The sequence below is a fragment of the Ictidomys tridecemlineatus genome, assembly GCF_052094955.1.
Source record: "Ictidomys tridecemlineatus isolate mIctTri1 chromosome 12 unlocalized genomic scaffold, mIctTri1.hap1 SUPER_12_unloc_4, whole genome shotgun sequence".
In the NCBI taxonomy this organism is placed as follows: Eukaryota; Metazoa; Chordata; class Mammalia; order Rodentia; family Sciuridae; genus Ictidomys; species Ictidomys tridecemlineatus.
This window is the reverse complement of record NW_027520962.1, coordinates 406,489-423,902: the sequence shown is the minus strand read 5'-3', so window position 1 is coordinate 423,902 and position 17,414 is coordinate 406,489. Positions and strand designations below refer to the sequence as shown.

The 17,414-nt window shown below is 39.3% G+C and overlaps 1 pseudogene across 1 annotated transcript in view; it reads left to right on the top strand.

Annotated features, from left to right (window-relative positions):
- The first annotated feature begins 494 nt into the window (after positions 1–494).
- The window catches only part of LOC144372318 (mitotic checkpoint serine/threonine-protein kinase BUB1-like), a 41,742-nt pseudogene continuing 24,822 nt past the window's right edge, over positions 495–17,414 (top strand). The window contains exons 1-9 of the transcript XR_013432330.1: positions 495–545; positions 636–820; positions 2,008–2,159; positions 10,225–10,379; positions 11,777–11,850; positions 13,099–13,227; positions 13,321–13,431; positions 14,187–14,283; positions 15,186–15,267. The product of XR_013432330.1 is annotated as a mitotic checkpoint serine/threonine-protein kinase BUB1-like (transcript). The remainder of the gene's footprint in view (positions 546–635; positions 821–2,007; positions 2,160–10,224; positions 10,380–11,776; positions 11,851–13,098; positions 13,228–13,320; positions 13,432–14,186; positions 14,284–15,185; positions 15,268–17,414) is intronic.

The window sequence follows — 17,414 nt, the reverse complement described above, 5'->3', positions numbered from 1 at the left end:
GGCCATCTAACCTAAATTTATACTCAACTCACAAATATAACTTGTTATGGGACCTAAGGGCCCCCTCCATAAACCTCTCCTGTTCACTTCCTCCCCAGCAGTTTTTCTCCTACCAAGATCCTCTTCCTCCTTGTTCTGCTTCCCTCTTTCATAGGCCCAGGATCCCTACCTTGATTCATACCCAACTGGAGCCAGTTTAAAAACCCAGAGCTTCAGCTGTTGGCATCCACAACCTCAGTAATACCAGAAGAAATTTTTAATGGATTTTTTTTTAAAGGTTTATGGGCTCTTTTTGTTGCAAAAATTATACTACCAATGATGATGCAAACTAAAGCTTTAGCCATTAACTGAAATTTTACCAAGAACATGTAGAAATCTACTGGAGATTAAGAAGCCTTTCTACTCATATATTGTCATATTGATTTATGAGGTAATTTGTGTGAAGTTTTCTTTTCAGTAAGTTAATGCTTCTGTTTGTTTTCTGTATTTTAGGGTTCAGAAGTGTCTGGAGCAATACCTTCAGCTTGTGATAAAGAGTCAAATATGCAAGTACAATCATTGCATAGTTCTATTACTTAGTTTCTTTCCAGAATTATTTCCATACACTGTTGTAAGTGATGTGTTTTCCCCTGTAGGGAACAAAGGGTGATCGTGATTTCTAAATCAGAGTGCTCTGTGCCCTCATCTTCAGCAGCCAGAGCTGATGTTCAACAGGTCGTTATGTATTGGAAGGAAAAGCTTATTCATGGAGAATCAGAATTTTCCTTTGAAGAACTGAGAGCCCAGAAATACAATCAACGGAGGAAGCATGAACAATGGGGTATTTGGTCTTATAGTCTTATATTTTGAGTTGTTTTTATGTCAGTTAAAATAATGAGTAATTACATTTTTGGTCAAATAATTGACTATGCTGAAAGACTTCAAAAAATGTCTCTAGCTCGTCCTGTCAGAAGCCTAGCGGTCTCTGTTAAACACCAGCATAGCAGCTATGTTTGTTCAAGACTTGTATTCACGTATTGACAGCCGAGCCCATGGCTGAACCAGCCCTGAGCTAGATATTCATGCCAGTGTCACCTTAGCCTTAGTGAAATAGTATTTTAAATGTTTTCAATATTATCTGTATGGAGTTGAACTTCTGTATACAGTTATTCTAAAGCTGTAAGTCATTTGTACTGTGAAAGGAACTGAAGTTCAGAAGAGATTTTCCAAGTTCTGCACCTACTACAAACAAAACATGCTGAAGGAGACCCCTGATCAAAGTGTTGTCTTAGGGGTTAGGGTTAGGGTTTGTCATAGAGACTGCAGAGTAGACTGAGATTTGCTCCCTACAGGGAACAGGGTGTGCCTTAATACCAGCATTTGCACTTGGCTCTTGCTATAACCATGTGGAAGATGGACCCTTGCTCCACTTGGGACTTTTATACTGTCTATAGTGTTGGACCATATGCACTCCGTGAGCCTTTTTTTTTTTTGCTCATTATTTTTCATATTTGGTCAACAACAAAAAGTCAGTCAGTATTCTTGGAGGATCCATTTTGAGTTATGCCTGGATAATTTTTTCCTTCACATGCCACAGCCTGAAAGTGTCCAGCCAGAGTCTACTTTGTCTCATGAGCCAGTTTTGGGCTGTGTGACTGACAGCATGCTTGATGCCCCAGCTCTTTTACTTTTACTTCCTAGAGAATCGTATCTTTTTTAAAAACTGAAATGATCAATTATTTTCAAATGATTAGCACAACCCCAATTGTTTTATGAGAAGCATTTAATAAGATACTGTGCTAGACCAGGTAGACTTGATCATCATAAATTTTTGTAACTTATACTCTGAATTTAATAGTTACTGTGCTAAGGGCATATAAAGATTGTAAATATGGAAAAGACTAAAAAATGTTGCCATCTTAAAATAGGACTTGCCATCTTAAAATTGGACTTTATCCATTTGTTATGTATTCCTCTGATGAACTGAATTTAAGCTTTGCATATAAACCTTTTTTTTTTTCCCTTAAGTAAATGAAGACAGACATTATATGAAAAAGAAAGAAGCAAATGCTTTTGAAGAGCAGCTATTAAAGCAGAAAATGGATGAGCTTCATAAGAAGTTGCATCAAGTGGTGGAGCTGTCCCAGGAGGACCTGCCCAGTGTCCAGGAAAAGCCTAAGGTACAGACATGCTCTTACCTGGGCGTCCTGTGCCCAGCGGTGAGGATTGTTGGCTCTCTAGGCCCTGTTTTAGAGTTAATTCTAGCTAGTAACTTTCCAAAATTTAAAATTGTGTGATTCAGAAAGACATTCAAATGAAGAATGAACAAAGGAATTTAGAGAATAAAGGGCTGATGTTTCATGTATGTGTGTGTCCATGCTTATATATTCACACATTAGCACTTAGTGTCCTTTTTCTGGCTTTCATACAATGACTATAGACTTCCAATAATGTGTCATCTAGACATATTTCTGTTTGCCATTGTCTTGTGTGGGAAGAAGAAATAGGGATGAATATTACAGCCACATATTTTCTTGAAATTATTTATGAATGGGAGAGATTGGGAATAATTTAAGCTATATTACATTTGCTTAATCTTCCACATTGTATATGTCTGTCTATGACATAGGATACTTTAAAGGTATAGCTTATTTAAATGCATGTTTTTAAAATGATAGAAAATTCATGACTGCAATGATTTTTTTTTAATATTGAATGAAAGTTGGGTGTGTGTGTGTTTATATATATATATATATATATATATATATATATATATATATATATATATATATATATATATACAAAATCTATGCCAGAACATTCACTAGATATAAGTATGTATACCCAATTAATTATGGGGAGCCACTCTGAATGATTTGCACCTTCCATCCTGGAGCCGAGAGGCTTTGACCAGTCACTACATCTTATAGTGACGTGGACATTGCCCCTGTCCAGGAAGTTGAGGGCGTGCCTTCAGATGTAGGTGTGTTGCTCCATGGCCCCTTGGGTTGAATTACACTCATCTGTCCCTTGTAACCCTGCCCCTTCTGGCCTTTTTTGGATGGAACTTTCTAAGAATAAGGGTCCCCCCCAATAAAAGCCCACTTCCGAATGTGCTTGCTCTCTCTCGACAGCCTCTCATGACTTTCTCTTGCTCCCCCATTTGGGGAGCCTGAGGCCGAGAGCAGAAAAGCCGTGTCCTGAAGCTTGTTTAAAGGTAAAGTGTGTGTCTGTGTTTTATTTGATGTCCCTGGAAATTCACACAAGTGACCTTAATTTCAGCTGCCCACACGGGTCGGGGGAAGACTCAAACATACATGAATATCCACAAATGTTCTTATTCAATGCTAATTGCTGAAGTTTATCTTTTTTCCAGATATATGCTATGCATGAGCACACATAAAAATGAACACAGTTGAATTTTCCATATAAATAAGACTTATTTTCTGCTTTTTCTACAAACATATCTTATAGATCTTTCAATATTACTGCACAGAGACCCAGTTTACCCACTGCAGCATGGTCTTCTGTCATACTTACAGCAGGGCAGGTACCAACATCATACAGAGACTGTTACAAACATGATACAAGATTGTTTCTCTAGAAAAGATGGAAGTACAACTGTTGCCTTTGAAGTTTGTGCACCTAAAATACTGTCCTCTAAAAAATTTCATTTTACCTCATATCAATAGTATATAAAATTAGTTGTTTCTCACATACACTTTGATAATGTTAGTTATCCTAAGTATTTTCAACCACCTGTTTCTTTAATTACAAGTGGTACTGGACATTTTTAATTGATTTAGTGGCTTTTTGTCTTCTTTTTTCTTTAAATTGACCATAAAACCAGGTGTGGTGGTACACATCTAAAATCCCAGTGATTCCAGAGACAGAGACAGGAGGATCACAAGTTCAAGGCTGACCTCAGCAACTTAGGGAGACTCTGTCTCAAAATAAAAAGGGCCGGGGGTATGACTCAGTGGTTAAGCACCCATGGGTTCAATCCCTGGTACCAATCAAATAAATTGACTTTGATGGATTTGTCTATTTTTCTATTGGGTTTTTTCATTTTTAATGTTTATTTCAATTTTTATATAATTTGTGTTTTCCCTTGATAGATATAAGCAATTGTTAAAATAATTGTCACATTGTTTTGTTTTTATGTATTTTCTTGCTACTTATCAGTCATCTATCCCCCAAATTCTGAAGAAACTTAAAATATTCATCAATCACATCCAATACATCAGATGCACTCCCATTCCCTTTTCTTGGCCAGATGTCTCCCAGAGCCTCTGAGGAGTGGTTCTTCCTGCTTCTCTCTGGTGGTATATCCCTGATTCACATGCCATTGCTTTTCCTTAAGGTCCCCATTTTAAAGGTACACAATCTCTCATAGCTTTTTTAAAAAGCATGTATGAGGGGTTAAGTTTTTGAGATCTCTTGCTTGTCTAATGGTGTCTTTGTTCTACCCTCACACTGGTTGATGATTTGACTAGAACTGTTCTAGGAAGGAAATCATTTTCCCTCAAGTCATTTTGGATTTTATGCAGTACTAGAGATTGAACCCAGGGTTACTTTACCACTGAGCTATACTCTCAGTGCATTTTCTGTTGGTTTGCTTTTGATCTTGGAACAGGGTCTGTTAAGTTGTCCAGGCTGGCCTTGACCTGGCAATCCTCTTGCCTCAGCCTCCCTTAGAGTTTTCAAAGGCATTGCCCGTTGCCTTTTGGCTTCTACCATTGGTATTGGAAAGTCCTGGATCATTCTGACTCTGGGTTTTACAAATGTAATCCCTGTTGTTCTTGGGAAGCGTGTTGTAACAAAACAAATGTGATGCACAGCTCTGTCCCTCCATCATACTCAGTACTCTAAGGGTCTGGTCCTCCAGGTCCCTTTATAGGATTTTCCTGTGTAGAGGTGGCATGAAGATGTACTTTCCAAAATGAATTGCCAGTTGTCCATAAATCATTTATTGACTAGCTCGGCCCGTTTATTCGAAATATCTTTATCACATACTAAGTTTTTATATTACAAAATCCATTTCTAATATTTGTTTTAGTCACTATCTCTCTTCTTTATACATATGTATATATTTTTTTACTCTTTTATTGATTTTTTTTAAATACATGACTGCGGAATGCATTACAATTCTTATTACACATATAGAATACAATTTTTCTTATCTTTGTATATAGAGTATGTTCACGCCAATTCATGCCTTTATATATGTACCTTTTTTGCATTACAGTTCTTATTGCACATATATACCACAATTTTTCATAAATGTTTATATATAAAGTATGTTGACACCCAATTCGTGTCTTCATACATGTACTTTGGATAATGATGTCCATCATATTCCACCTCCCTTGCTAATCCCCTGCCCCCTCCCTTTCTCCAATTGCCAAAAAATCAAATGAGGAGGCTGACTTATAGTGGGGTAGGGAAGGGGAGCATGGGAGGATTAGGTGAATTCTGGATAGAGAAGAGGAGTGAGAGTATATCTCTTCTTGATCTTTCCATATTGTATATATGCTATAGCTTTCCTATTTTGCTATCTGGTAGAGAAAGTCTCTGATTATTCTTTTTAAAATATTTCCTTCAGAACTGAATATTGGTCAAGCATCTCTGGAATCTGGAAAGCTCCCAAATCTGAAACTTTTTTAGTGTCATGTCCCATTCTCAGAAAGTTGTGGATCTGAGAGCATTTCAGATTGCAAATTTTTGAATAAGGGATACATGCTTAACTAGTCTATGAAAATATTCCCAAAATCTGAAAAATTTTGAAACCTGACACACTTCTAATTCCAAGCATATTATATAAGCAATATGTATGTAAACCTGTATTACAATTATTTTTTTCTGTTCTTCTATTTATTTTTTATTTTTATTTTTTATTATTAGTTGTTCAAAACATTACATAGTTCGTGACATATCATATTTCGTACATTTGATTCAAGTGGGTTATGAACTCCCATTTTTACCCTGTATACAGATTGCAGAATCTCATTGGTTAGACGTCCACGTTTTTATATATTGCCATACTAGTGTCTGTTGTATTCTGTTGCCTTTCCTATCCTCTACTATCCTCCCTCCCCTCCCATCTTCTCTCTCTACCCCATCTACTGTAATTCATTTCTCTCCCTTGTTTTTTTTTACCCTTTCCCCTCACTTCCTCTTATATGTAATTTTGTATAACAATGAGGGTCTCCTTCCATTTCCATGCAATTTATCTTCTCTATCCCTTTCCCTCCTACCTCTCATCCCTGTTTAATGTTAATCTTCTTCTCATGCTCTTCCTCCCTGCTCTGTTCTTAGTTGCTCTCCTTTTATCAAAGAAGACATTTGGCATTTGTTTTTTAGGGATTGGCTAGCTTCACTTAGCATAATCTGCGCTAATGCCATCCATTTCCCTGCAAATGCCATGCTTTTATCATTTTTTAGTGCAGAGTAATACTCCATTGTGTATAAATGCCACATTTTTTTTAATCCATTCATCTATTGAAGGACATCTAGGTTGGTTCCACAGTCTAGCTATTGTGAATTGTGCTGCTATGAACATTGATGTAGCAGTATCCCTATAATGTGCTCTTTTAAGGTCTTTAGGGAATATGTAGATTGGAGCTTACTTTTTCTTCTATCAGACACAGAGTCTCTGATTTGATATCAAGCTCCTTGATCCCTTTTGAGTTAACTTTTGTGCATGGCGAGAGAAAAGGATTCAGTTTCATTTTGTTGCATATGGATTTCCAATTTTCCCAGCATTTGTTGAAGATGCTATCCTTCCTCCATTACATGCTTCTAGCCCCTTTGTCAAATATAAGATAGTTGTAATTTTGTGGATTGGTCTCTGTGTCCTCTATTCTGTACCATTGGTCCACCCGCCTGTTTTGGTACCAGTACCATGCTGTTTTTGTTACTATTGCTCTGTAGTATAGTTTGAAGTCTTGTATCGCTATACCGCCTGATTCACTCTTCCTGCTTAGAATTGCTTTTGCTGTTCTGGGTCTTTTATTTTTCCATATGAATTTCATGATTACTTTGTCTATTTCTACAAGAAATGCTGTTGGGATTTTGATTGGCATTGCATTAAACCTATAGAGAACTTTGGGTAATATCACCATTTTGATGATGTTATTTCTGCTTATCCATGAACAGGATATATTTTTTCATCTTCTAAGATCTTCTTCTGATTCTCTATTTAGGGTTCTGTAGTTTTCATTGTATAAATCTTTCACCTCTTTTGTTAGGTTGATTCCCAAGTATTTTATTTTTTTTTTGAGGATATTGTGAATGGGGTGGTTGTCCTCTTTTCCATTTCAGAAGATTTGTCGCTGATATACAGGAATACCTTTGATTTATGTGTGTTGATTTTATATCCTGCCAGTTTGCTGAATTCATTTATTAACTCTAGTAGTTTCTTTGTAGACCCTTTTGGGTCTGCTAGGTATAGAATCATGTCAACCGCAAATAGTGATAATTTAAGTTCTTCTTTTCCTATTTTTATGCCTTTAATTTCTTTCGTCTGTCTAATTGCTCTGGCCAGTATTTTGAGAACTATGTTGAACAGAAGTGGTGAGAGAGGGCATCCCTATCTTGTTCCAGATTTTAGAGAATGCCTTCAATTTTTCTCTGATCAGAATGATGCTAGCCTGAGGCTTAGCATACATAGATAGCTTTTATAATATTGAAGTATGTTCCTCTTATCCCTAGTTTTTCTAGTGTTTTGAACATAAAGGGATGCTGTACTTTATTGAATGCTTTTTCTGCATCTATTGAGATGATCATATGGTTTTTATCTTTAAGTCTGTTGATGTGGTGAAAAACATTTATTGATTTCCATATATTGAACCAGCCTTGCATCCCAGGGATCAATCTTACTTGATCATGATGCATGATCTTTTTGATATGTTTTTGCATCCGATTTGCCATAATTTTATTGAGGATTTTTGCATCTAGGTTCATTAGATATTGGTCTGTAGTTTTCTTTCTTTGAAGTGTCTTTATCTGGTTTAGGAATCAGGGTGATGTTGGCCTTGTAGAATGAATTTGGAAGTTCTCCCTCTTTTTCTATTTCCTGAAATAGCTTGAAAAGTATTGGTATTAGTTCTTCTTTAAAGGTTTTGTAAAACTCTGCTGTATATTCATCTGGTTCTGGGCTTTTCTTAGTTGGTAGTCTTTTGATGGCTTCTTGAACAGAAGTGGTGAGAGAGGGCATCCCTGTTTTCCTCAAATGATATTGGTCTGTTTAGGTTGTGTATATCCCCCGGACCCAATCTGGGCAGATCATATGACTTAAGAAATTTATCGATGCCTTCACTATCTTCTATTTTATTGGAGTATAAGGATTCAAAATAATTTCTAATTATCTTCTGTATTTCTGTAGTGTCTGTTATGATATTGCCTTTTTCATCCTGTATGCTAGTAATATGAGTTCTCTCTCTTCTTCTCTTCGTTAGCATGGCTAAGGGTCTGTCGATCTGATTTATTTTTTCAAAGAACCAACTTTTAGTTTTATCAATTTTTTCAATTGTTTCTTTTGTTTCAGTTTCATTGATTTCAGCTCTGATTTTAATTATTTCTTGCCTTCTACTACTTTTGCTGTTGTTTTGCTCTTCTTTTTCTAGGGTTTTGAGATGAAGTGCGAGATCATTTATTTGTTGTTTTTTTCTTTTTTTAAGGAATGAACTCCAAGCAATGAATTTTCCTCTTAGAACTGCTTTCATTGTGTCCCATAGATTATGTTGTGTCTGTTGGGATAGAGGGAGTAAGAAGGAGAGAAACAAATAACAAGGAAAGAAAGAGAAAAAAGAGAGAGGGAAAAAGAAAATAAGAGAAAAAAAATAAAAGGGGGGAGGGAGGTGGGGCATATGGAATTCCTCTATATTATATTATTCTGGTGACTCAGTTGTTAAAGACCTTTTTCATGCACAATTCTTGGTTTCACATATGTTGAGGTTTTGAGGACCAGAGTGGGAAGGGTAGAGGAGACTGGATGAATGGATGAAAAGAGAGAGAGAAGATAAAAAAAGAAAGAAAAAAAAATGCCTCTCAGAACTCTGTTTTCTTTTCTTTCAGTTGGTGGCATTGTCAGTTCCTAGCTGGAGTCTCTGGGTTCAGGGTGGTGGTGGTAGTCAGTATGAGAGGACTTGAACTTCCACCTGTGGCCTCTCTACTCTTATTCTCTGAGATGTAAACCAGGTGCCTGATCCGCTGAAGAACCAAACTGGTAGCCATGCCCACCGGTTGTTGGGTTTTAAGGGTTGGTGGGATTTTCCAAGATGAGTTCCATCAGTTTTTCTCATAAGGTGTTTGATGAGGTAGGGGGTGTTGGGGAGACCTATGTTTTTCCAGAGCTCGGTCAGGTGACTGTATGGGCAGGCTGCTGGGCCCCTCCTCCAGTTGGGGTGGTCTGTCTACCTCGCTGGTGGGCGGCTGGGCCCCCTCTCCGGGCCTCGTGGTCTGCCTACTGTGCGGGTGGGAGGCTGGGCTCCTCCTCCCGTTGGGGTGTACAATTATTTTTGATCTGTACTAATTTAGTAGGTAAGGAAATGGTGTAAGTCGTTTTAAGTTATATTCTTTGATAACTAGTGTTATTGTTTAAAACAATATTCTAGACATTTGATGTTTTTCCTAACAATTTGTAAGGATACTTTTTGGGCAAGGAATTAACCCTTCTGTCTTTTAAGTTGGTAACATTAGTTCTAATCTATGTACTTGTGAGTAGAAAAACAAAGACCTTTAGTCTAATCCTTCCCACCATGAACCCTGTTTCTGAGGCAGTTCATATATACAGGAAGAGGACGCTGCCTATCAAGGGTAGTTTAAGAGAACACCATTGTGAGCGTTTGGTAACATTGATTTATTGTTTTTTTTTCCCTCAGTTTAATAAAGAGAAACAAGACACTTCTTAAATACTGATATGACTGCAGAGGCTGGTTATTTTTCAATGGTTAGAAGTGTGAGTGGCACTCACAGCCAGGGTTGGAAGCAACAAAGCATTCGTTATGTTTTAGAGTGGTCTTTTTTCGTCACTGTTGAAAATTTCCAGGTGTTTTAAAGCACCTGGAAGGATAAGGGTCACATGCTTTGAAAGCTCTAATACTTGATAATAATATTCTGGTCTTTGTGGTTTATTTTTGTTCCTTTGTTTGTCTGGCATGAAAGGTGAATTCAGCATGTGTGGGGCTAGGCACAGGTGCTCAGTGGGAACTTGGTGCTCGATGTCTTCCGTCACTCAATCAGCAAACCCCAAAGAACTTGGGCGAGAAGCCCGGAGAGGTGCCTCCTGTTGTTCCTCCTGCGGCAGATGCTGTTCCTCCTGCTTTGGTGTCCCCAGCAGTGTGCCAGAGCATAGCTCCTCCTACTCCTCTGACAGCCCAGCCAGTGACAGAGTCCAGGTAAGTCAAAGCCAGACCTGGAGATGAGAGTGGTAAATGGCATCTGTCAGCTTCTTTTTTATGACCTGCAGTATCAAGAGCATTATGTAAGAGATGGGGTATCTCTATTAAAAAATGTTTTTCTTGCAGTACTGGAAATTGAACCTGAGGGTGCTTTATCGCTGAGCAACATCCTCATCTCTTTTTTGGTTTTGTTGTTCCTGAGAGTATGTACTAAGCTGCTGAGGCTGGCCTCAAACTTGGGCTTCTCTTGGCTCAGCCTCTTGAATAGCTGGGTTTACAGGTGTGTGCCACCATACCCAGCTAAAATGATTTACATGAATATGTTGTTGAAAAAAATTATCAAAACATTGAGCCCAAAATTTTCAAACATGTATATTTTATACTTCTTTAGAGGGATCTATCCTTCTTCTAGATTTTAGATTTGTTTGTCTTCATACTTTTCTTCTGAATTATAAATTAAAATTTCCTGAAACTCAAGTCGCTCTGTATTTGAAGAATAAACACCTATAGTTGGAATTGCCTTTTGCCTCCTGGCTGTGGCCAAGGCCTGCAGGGGACATTACTCCAGGCAGTGGCTGGCATGCCCTCTTACTCCTTTTGTCCTCCCACGGAGCAGTATGGGATTGACTTTTGTGACTCCATGTCACAAGCCACCTCCACACTATTGTGAAAGTTTTTTCCCCAATTTTGAGAGTTTTCTGGGCTTCAGATATTAGAATTAATGTCACATCACTTGTTGTGTTTGTTTTTATCTTCAGTCACTTTGACTGTCTTGCAACTTGTGATTTGATATGATATTGTTTAATTAAAAGTGCTTTGTGCTTTTTACTTCACATTTTAATGACATTCCTTAAGGGAATCCTGGGCCAATATGAGGCCAGGCCTCTGCCCCTAGTGTACTTAACCACAGCTTTAATGCAAGTGGTTTGCATAGCTTTCTTATCTTTGTTGGTAGCTATTGTTTTAAAATCTGGATGTTAGCCTGAGGCTGTGGGCTCATCAGAAAGGTATTCGCTCAGCTGAAGCACATTGGTGCCTCCACCTTGTTGGGCATCAGTGCCCAGTCAGCCCCTTATGCTGTACAGCAAATGAGCCCATTGGAACTAGGAAGCCATTGTCCTGTCCTGCCACAAGGAGGGCTGGTTGTTGTGGTGCCGAGACACAGAAGTGACACGACATACTAGTGTTCCATGCCTGGCCTTTATCTGTAAGAGTGTTTTCCTCAAAAAGAACTGAAGAGAAAAAACATTTCATTTATTTACACCGTGGATCTAAGCAGCTCCATCTGTGTTTCAGCAACAGGCTGTGATTGTTGACCAGCTTCTTTTACTATTATTTCTTGAGAGTTAATGAGAAACTCTCTTGTAAGACATGTTGATTCTTGTGTGTCTCAGGGTTTTCTCTTCCAGATGTATGAGTCAGAGTGCTCATGGATTCCAGCCACAGAGTGGAGCAGAGACCAAAGAAGGTGAGCTTCATGGGGGTTTCTTCATTCTGGCCTGCTGGGGCACATTCCTTGGGCTGTACTGGGGCTATGGGACAGGAAGCTTTCTGACCTTATTAAACCTAAGCATTAGGAATCCTCTTCTTAGAATCCAGGGGTTATTTCAGCCCCAGACTATTGAAAACAATGGTATTAATTGTAAATATCTTATCAGTTCAGAGTTCCTTGAAAGATTAATTTATGCAAGTATTTCTATTAACTGTCTCAGTACATTAATCTAAAATGAGTCATGTTAGTTGGGTCGAGTAAGAAAGGTGATTCAAAGTTTAACTACGAATACTGTTCTCCTGTCTGGCACCACACTGGAAGTGTGTGCATAGTTTATTAAATTACTTGGGACAGTGTGGGTGTTCCCTTCCCCCTGCAGGTGGATGTGGCATTCTTTCCATTGACTATTAATGAGGGTGGGCCCTCTGAAACAGCTGGAGACTCATTCTATTCAACTGAGACTTGGTGCCTGCTTGCTGGATGCTGGGCACCAACCATTCTACATCGTTAGAGATGGAATCTTGACAAAACAATGAAAATCCCCCCAGGAATGAAAGGGCTAATATTGAAGTAAGGGGTTAGATTTCAGAGAAGGTGAACAGGGAAGATGCTGGTGAGGTTAATGCCTGCATAGAGGAATAGGGAGGGAGCTACTCATGCACCCACCTCGGAGAACCAGTTTTCAAGCAGAGGAACTGCAGATGCAGAGCCCCCAGGCAGGACTATCCCTGGTGTTCTAAGCACAGTAAAGAGGCCAGAGCTTCAGGGCGAGCAGGGCAAAGAGGAATACACTGAAACCTGGGCAAGCAGGGCCCAGGCTGTGCAGGCCTTGTACACCACTGGCTCAAGCTGAGTGGGAAGGAAAGTGGTCTAGGACTGACAGTGGGGGGTGGGGGTTACACTCTGACCACAAGCAGACAGTACTTGAGACATGGTGGAGCTCAGGATGCTACCTGTGACAAAACTCTAATTGGTTTGATCTCAGGCCAAACATCCGGTGTCTTTGAGCCTTCGCTTTATTTTGTGTGAAACTATGATTCTTGCCTCACCTACTTTATGTATTCTTACAAAGATAAGTATGTGGGTCTGGAGTGATGATTATTGACAATTACGGTTACCACGGTAACCTGGTCTAAATGTAGTAAGTTATTGAAGCAGTTGTGTGCCTTCTAACACGTTTTAAATGACCTGATGATCCTGCTCTTGGTCCTGTTCCTTTGCTAGTGTATGAAACGCACATGGTGGCCAGCGCAAGTTCTTTCCATGCGACTCCAAACACGTCACTGGGAGTGGTTTAGGCAACACCCTCCAGAGCCCAGCCCTTGCCCACGGTGCACACCAAGGAAGCACTGGGTAAACCCTTTTGTTTGAATGTGTAGCACCTTAAACTATAAAAAATGTAAACTCTTTTGCAATCTGTTGATGGATATTCTTTCTGGTTTTTAGGTTTCATCATGAATATGTTCCAGGCTCCTATACTTCCTGATGTTTCTGATGACAAAGATGAATGGCCATCTCTAGACCAAAATGAAGACACATTTGAAGACCAGTTTCAAAGTAATAATTTATTTTAAAGCTAATTGGTGCATTGTACTGTGGGCGGAGCCCAGGCATTGTCAGGGATTACCTAAGATGTGGCCCTGCCTTGCTCATCACAGAAAGTGCATGAAATAGAAGTGTGGCAGAGTTGGACAAGGTTTCGATGTGTGTGGTAGAGTTGGGGTTTGCTGTTTGTTGGGTTGGGTTAGGTGGGTTGGGTTGCTATAACAGTGATATCTAAAGGAGGATAAAATCCCCATGGGGAGGTACATCAGGAAGAGCTGAGTAGTCCAGGAGTGATTTGAGGCCTTCTTGGTAGAAAAGTGGCCAGGTTGTGGTTGGAGGCCAGCAACTAGCCCTCTTACCTAGGGCCAGGGGATTCATGCTGGGAGCCAGAGATTGTAATAAAGATCAGTAGGATCCATTTGGAGTTGGGAGAAGAGATTTTTCTTAAAGCAAATGAAAACTAAAACCACTGAGAGCTTTTATTGAATGAGTCAGGTGATAATAGAAGTGTCATAGGAGAATGATGAGCTGTGTTCTTGATGTGTGGCAGTAATTTGGGACTTGAGGCTGCCCAGTGATTATAGTTAAATCACTTCATCCCACTACAAAGTGATTTGCCTTACCACCTAGTATTTAAAAACTGATGCCAGTTCTTTTCTATAAGCTTCTCCCCTCTACCTCCCACTTCATTTGTAGTTGAAGTTTTAGTGTAAAGGGTCATGTTTTTCCTAGAACAGTCATGAAATACATTTTTTATTCTCTTGCAGAAAATGCAAATTCTTCTGGGGCTTGGGGAGTCAATAAAGTTGTTGCTTTGACATCTGCTTTTCCTATTTTTGAAGATGGAAACAAAGAAAATTATGGGTAAAGAAACATCAAGTTAATATATCACTGGGGGGACGCATGTCATAGTGCCACAGGATGCCTGGAGGTGCCTGCAGGACTCAAGATGGTGAGGCAGCAGGGAGGGAATTTGGACTGTCTGCCAGGATGGTCTGGTTCTGGCCCAGCTCTGCACTGATAAGCCTTTCCACCAACAGCTGGGAGCTTGTTGCCAGTGTTCTGCAGAGCCACAGTGCTGTGCATGAGTTCCAGGAGGGCAGAGCTCCAAGTGAAAGCACAGTAGAAAAAGGAAAGCATTAGAATTTGTCAAAGAACAGGATTCTCTGGTTTGAAATTGTTTCAGAATGTAGAGGAATCAGTGCAGGTGTCCGTACTGTGCTGTTTACATTTGCAGGATTAATAAGTGGGAAAGGACCCGGCTTACACTGGGTAACGATGCAGAGAGAATGTTTTAAGGCAGAGTCACATGATACTAGAGAGTGGTTAATAGTTTACACTATGGAAAAAGAGATATCTGGGTGAATTACAAGTGTCTTGGTATGGAGGAAATTCACACCCAGGCAGAATGGAGAAAGCATGACCAGCATGCAGAGAGAAGTTCCCTATCTCAGCCAGGCACTGGGAAAAGAGCTAAGGTGTTTCAAGGCATCCAAGGTATTTTATTGGCCATGCTCCTAATTGTTCTTTTGTTCCTAAAAAAAATTGTAACAATTTAAAAACTAACAAAAATTGCATTTTCTACCCTCTCTTTGGTAACTGTTAGTCAACTTATATTTACATAGTCAATTCACTTTTTCTGGAAGTGCAATAGTAAGAAACCCCTTAATAAATGAGGGGAGAATCTTTCTAACATTAGATCAAGTGGTAGCATTTATTTCATCACCATATTTTACTGTTTTTAATTTCATAAATCTTTTCCTTAGGTTACCACAGCCTAAAAATAAGCCCACAGGAGCCAGGACCTTTGGAGAACGCTCTAGCAGCAGACGTCCTCCAAAACCAAATGTAAGCCACTCTCTATTTCATCTGACACAGATCTGCCAAGTGATTATGCCACTCAAATGGTGTGATGTATATAAAACCACAATATATTGTGCGAAGTAGAAGATTGTTATTCTACTTGTTAGAATACTTGTTATTGTTCTAATATTGCTAGAATATTGTTCAACATTTATTTGAATACCTGTGATGTGCCAGATATCTAATATGTATAGGAAATAAAAATGTATTTGATATGATCCTTGCCCTCAAAGAGCCTTCCCTCTAGTAAGAACAAGCCACCTGGGGATATTTGTTTTTCCTTGACGGAGGAAGTGAGGCCTACAGTGGAATATCAGTGAGAAACCCAGCAAATCTGAATCCAGCTGAGATGGACCATCCTCAGCACAGCTCAGCAGGCACCCTTCACTGCCCAGTAGCCCACTGCATTCCACTACGGTGGCCTTTGTGTCCGTCCTCATTGACTTCCACCCTGGCCCTAAGTGTACCCCACAGTGTGCTCGATCCCCATCCCCTGGCTGACCCCATGGCAGTGAGGCACCATTGAGAGCCACTGGCTCACCAAGCACCTCACTAAGACACCAAGCCCTGGCTCCTATTTGTAGTCCCTTGGGGGGTTGTTTGGACGAACTATTGCCTGGCTCCCTAATCCCTCTGATGATCTATTGAGCTTTAAATTTTCACAAATAATGAAGTAAATTGCAGACATAGTGCCATCACTTTAAAGGTACGTTTTGCTGAACTATTACTTTTACCAAACCCACAATGCATTTTCCATATATCCTGATGCTAAACATAAGCCAGTACTTTATCTTATATCATCTGAAGAAACAATCTGCCAGTTTCGCCTCCATTGGAAGAGATGGTGGATTTTATGAAGACAATGCAGAAGATATAAAAATTATGTGTGAGAACCAAACCCACATAAGTACAGTTATCTCATACTAGATAAAGGCACCATAAGCATACATTGAAGAAAAGATAGCCTCTTAACAAATGGTGCTGGGTAAACTGGAAATCCATCTATAGCAGAATGAAATTGAACTCATATCTACTAGAAGAAAATGTAGGCCCAACTCTTCATCATGTTCACTTAGGAACCAACTAAAATGCATGAAGCAAAATCAAGAATCAATAAATGAGATGGTGCCAAACTAAGAAGTTTAGCAAAGGAAACAATTGAAAACATGGAGAGAGGGAGAATTCTCTCTTCTACAGAATGAGAGAAAATATTCTTCACCTGCCACTCAGGTAGAGCATTTCTCCAGCATATGCAAAGAAACCCCCAAAAACATAACACCAAAAAATGAAATAACCCAATCAGTAAATAGGTAAAGGAACACAACAGGCACTTCACTGAAGAAGAAATACGAAAGGTCAAATCATATATGGAAAAACGCTCAACATCTGCAGCAATTAGAGAAATGCAAATTAAAACTACACTGAGATTCCATCTCACTTTAGTCAGAATAGCAATTATCAAGAATACAAGTAACAATAAATGTTGACAAGGATGTGAGGGAAAAGGTCTACATCCATTCCTTATGGGACTGCAAATTGGTGCAACCACTCTGGAAAGCAATGTGGAGATCCCTTAGAAAACTTTGAATTAAACTACCATTTGGCCCAGTTATCCCATTCCTTAGTTTATACCCAAAGGACTTAAAAACAGTACTACAGTGACACAGCCACATCAGTTCACAATAGCTAGGCTATGGAACCAACCTAAGTGCCCTTCAACGGGTGAATGGATAAAGAAAATGTGGTATATTTACACAATGGAACATTACTCAGGTATAAAGAAGAATGAAATTATGGCATTTGCTGGTAAATGGATGGAACTAGAAGCTATCATGTTAAGTGAAATAAGCCGATCCCAAAAAAACAAGGCCAAATATTCTCTCTGATATTGAAAGGTTAATAAAAAAGGTACTTGTCATTCCGTTTCTCTATATGCTTAACAAAACACTGTTGAAATTTTAAGGACTGTTTGCTAATCTTGTTCTCAGAATGTGCTGTCTCTAACTGTGGACTGTCTGCTAATCTTGTTCCCAGAATGGCTGTCCCCAACTGCCAAACTACAAAATGTAACTTCTCTCGCTGCCCTCTCCAAGGAAAGTATATAAGCTCTGCTCAAGCTGTTCTCAGGGCTC